Raw genomic sequence first — 4,343 nt, 5'->3', positions numbered from 1 at the left:
TGTGTTCATTATACAAACAAGGCCTGTGTGCTTACGTGTCACGTTGTGGTTAACCCACTTTCCCGCCCAAAAATGTCACATCCTGCTACAGTGAATGACCTACAAAATGATGTGATTCCAATACATTTTACTTTTCCCGATGCGCTTGGGTAACCGAAATGCCAGGCATTTATTGTGGCATGTGTTTTACCATTTTCATTTATTGTTGCACGCCTTTTCCTTCTGTCTTCCTTCAGAGTGTCATTTTGTTTTTTACCATTTTCACTTTCTCTCATTTCTCTCTCCTGAATTGCTATCTCCCCCTTCTCTGTTCCTTCTTTCCATTTTTTCATTCTCCCTGTTTTTTTACATCTAAAGCTGTGATTTTTTACACCAAAACTGTGATTTTTATCTCAGATTCCATGACAACGATATCGTATTTGCGTTCCTCTCCAAGTTTACATTTCTATATCGTGTTCTTGGTAGAAGAACACATCAAAGCTGCCATTTTGATCTCAAAACTCTCTGAGTGCAGGTTCGTTTTCTTTGGGACTTCTGACAATACAAAGGTTTAAATTTTTTTTATTTTGTTTTTTGACTTCTCTCATTACCTTTGTTATTGTATGCAGAGAAGGTGAAAGAACACTAAAGCTGCGATTTTTATCTCCAAAAAGCTTCGATTTTTATCTCAAACAAATTTGTTTTCTTTATTTCTCTGTTTACGTTTTCTTTGTTTCTTTGTTTCTCACAATACAATAACTTATATTTTTTTATTCAACCTCTATTGCATGCAGAAAAGGTGGAAGGGCACACTATAACTGCAGTTTTTATCTAAAAACTCCACGAGTACGGGTTCATTTTCTTTGTTCTTTTGGTTTATGATTAAATTTTTTCATCTTCGTCAGCTTTCTCAAACGTGTTCATTCTTTCTAATACCCATTTCTTGGGGGTTTTATGATATTTTGCAAGACAAAAGCTTTAATTTTTTTTGGGTGTTTTCCCTTTATTTTGTTTTCTGAGTTCTCGCACTACAAAAAGTTTAAATTTTTTTTATTTTGTTTTTTGACTTCTCATAATACTTTCGCTATTGTATGCAGAGAAGATGGAAGAAGAAACTAAAGCTATGATTTTTATCTACAAAAAGCTTTGATTTTTATCTCAAACAGGTTTATTTTCTTTGATTCTCTGACTATGTTTTGTTTGTTTCTTTGTTTCTCACAATTCAAAAGCTTAAATTTTTTTGTGAACCTCAGCCTTCTCCGATGTCCCACTTTTTTTGGGTTTTATGATTTTTCGCAAGACAAAAGCTTTCATTTTTTTTGGTGTTCTCCCTTTATTTTGTTTTCTGAGTTCTCACACTACAAAAAGTTTAAATTTTTTTATTTTATTTTCTGACTTCTCATAATACCTTCGCTATTGTATGCAGAGAAGATGGAAGAAGACACTAAAGCTGTGATTTTTATCTACAAAAAGCTTCAATTTTTATCTCAAACAGGTTTGTTTTCTTTGATTCTCTGACTATGTTTTGTTTGTTTCTTTGTTTCTCACAATACAAAAGCTTCAATTTTTTTTGTGAACCTCAGCCTTCTCCGATGTCCCACTTTTTTTGGGTTGTGATTTTTCGCAAGACAAAAGCTTTCATTTTTTTGGGTGTTCTCCCTTTATTTTGTTTCCTGAATTCTCGCACTGCAAAAAACTTAAATTTTTTTTTGTATTCCTGAGCCTTCTACAATTTGCGTTGCATTTTGGGTTTATATTTGGATCATTGGGTAACTTTTTTTTTTGTTTTTTTATTTTTCGCAACCCAAAAGCTTAAATTTTTTTGGGTGTTCTGCCTTTATATCTTTTTTCTTTAATGCTAGCTGAGTTATTTCAATGGATTATATTTTTATTTGTTCAATCCCTTTGAGTTAGACACTTCCAACTTTGATTTTCAAATATATGACATGCTTTATTATCACATATATGTCATCCTTTATTTATATGGTCAGATGATTGAATATGGTAGTTTTGGACTTCTTTGTTTATGGTTCTTTTTGGGTTACAGGGATTTCAATTTACATTTTGATGCAAAGGCTCTCAATATTCGTAGCCTGAATTATATTTATTCATTAATATAGATGATTAGGAAGCAGCAAAATTGAAGTGATGATGACCCCATTTGATTGATGAAGAAATTTTTATGTTACTTTATTTTAACAGTTTAAAGTTGTAATTTAATAATTATGATTTCTAGACAATGTATTTTATTAATGATAGATGATATGAGTCATGTTGAGTGTTTGATCAATTCAATTTCATGTAATTTTTTTAATGGCTGGATTTCATATATATACAATTTTATTATATATTTCAGAAAGAATAGTGTTCATGTTACTTTAGTTGAAACTTGTATAACAAAAAATTATTGAATTAATAAATAAATTTGAGAGAAATAAAAAAATTGTTAGGATGATGAGTTAACGTTTTAATTTTCATTTTAAATCATATAAAAATAATGATCAATTAGGGAGTTTGGGTGATTAATCATAATTTAGACGATGATTTATTCCTAATTAGTAGGTACTTAACATTCAATTTTAAATATTATAGTATCAATTTTAACATATTATTAAAACAATTACAATTTGGTATTTATTTTTATCGTATTCATTGTCAATTTATTGACGTTTAATTAATAAGCATATTTTATTCGTATTTTTGTTAATTTTCATTTCAAATTAATAGGTACTTAAGAATCAATTTTAAATATTATGTTAGGATATAGAAATAATCATAATTTTCAAATGAATAACCATATATGGAAATAATCATAATTTAGACGATGATTTATTCCTAATTAGTAGGTACTTAACAATCAATTTTAAATATTACACTATCAATTTTAACATATTATTAAAACAACTTCAATTTTGTATTTGTTTTTACCGTAATCATTGTCAATTTATTGTCGTTTAATTAATAAGCATATTTTATTCGTATTTTTGTTAATTTTAATTTCAAATTAGAGACACTTAAGAATCAATTTTAAATATTATTTTAGGATATAGAAATAATCAGAATTTTCAAATTAAAAATCATATATGGAAATAATCATAATTTAGACAATGATTTATTCCTAATAAGTAGGTACTTAACAATCAATTTTAAAAATTAGAATATCAATTTGAAATTATTATTAAAACAATTTCAATTTTGTATTTGTTTTTGCCATAAATTTATTGACGTTTAATTAATTAGAATATATTATTTGTATTTTTGTTAATTTTCATTTGAAATTCATAGGTACTTAAATCAATTCTAAATATAATGTTAGGATATAGAAATAATCATAATTTTCAAATTAATAACCATATATTGAAATAATCATAATTTAGACTATGATTTATTCCTAATTAGTAGGTACTTAACATTCAAGCTTAAATATTACAGTATCAATTTTAAGATATTAGTAAAATAACTTCAATTTTGTATTTGTTTTTGTCGTAATCATTGTCAATTTATTGACGTTTAATTAATAAGCATATTTTATTCGTATTTTTGTTAATTTTCATTTCAAATTAATAGGAACTTAAGAATCAATTTTAAATATTATGTTAGGATATAAAAATAATCATAATGTTCAAACCATATAAGGAAATAATCATAATATAGACGATGATTTGTTCCTAATTAGTAGGTACTTAACATTCAATTTTAAATATTATGTTAGGATATAGAAATAATCATAATTTTCAATTTAATAACCATATATGGAAATAATCTTAATATAGACGATGATTTATTCCTAATTAGTAGGTACTTAACATTTAATTTTAAAATTACAGTATCAATTTTAAGATATTATTAAAATAAACTCAATTTTGTATTTGTTTTTGTCGTAATCATTGTCAATTTATTGACGTTTGATTAATAAGCATATTTTATTCGTATTTTTGTTAATTTTCATTTCAAATTAATAGGCACCTAAGAATCAATTTTAAATATTATGTTAGGATATAGAAATAATCCTAATTTTTAAATTAATAACCATATATGAAAATGATCATAATTTAGACGATGATTTATTCCTAATTAGTAGGTACTTAACAATCAATTTTAAATATTAGTATATCAATTTAGAATTATTATTAATACAATTTCAATTTTTTATTTGTTTTTTCCATAAATTTATTGACGCTTAATTAATTAGAATATGTTATTCGTATTTTTGTTAATTTTCATTTGAAATTAATAGGTACTTAAGAATCAATTTAAAATTTTATGCTAGGATATAGAAATAATCATAATTTTCTAATAAATAACCATATATGGAAATAATTATAATTTAGACGATTATTTATTCCTAATTAGTAGGTACTTAA

General features: G+C 25.4%; 1 long non-coding RNA gene across 1 annotated transcript; it reads left to right on the top strand.

The window, feature by feature from the left end:
• Positions 1 to 247: 247 nt before the first annotated feature.
• LOC114399016 lies at positions 248 to 2,258 on the top strand. The gene is made up of 4 exons (XR_003663633.1): positions 248 to 514; positions 609 to 825; positions 1,406 to 1,474; positions 2,027 to 2,258. It is a non-coding gene; the product is annotated as an uncharacterized LOC114399016 (long non-coding RNA).
• The last annotated feature ends 2,085 nt before the right edge of the window (positions 2,259 to 4,343 follow it).

This window comes from Glycine soja, chromosome 19, assembly GCF_004193775.1.
Source record: "Glycine soja cultivar W05 chromosome 19, ASM419377v2, whole genome shotgun sequence".
Lineage (NCBI taxonomy): Eukaryota > Viridiplantae > Streptophyta > Magnoliopsida > Fabales > Fabaceae > Glycine > Glycine soja.
Note: the sequence above shows the minus strand (reverse complement) of the source record. Positions and strands in the feature narration are given on the sequence as shown.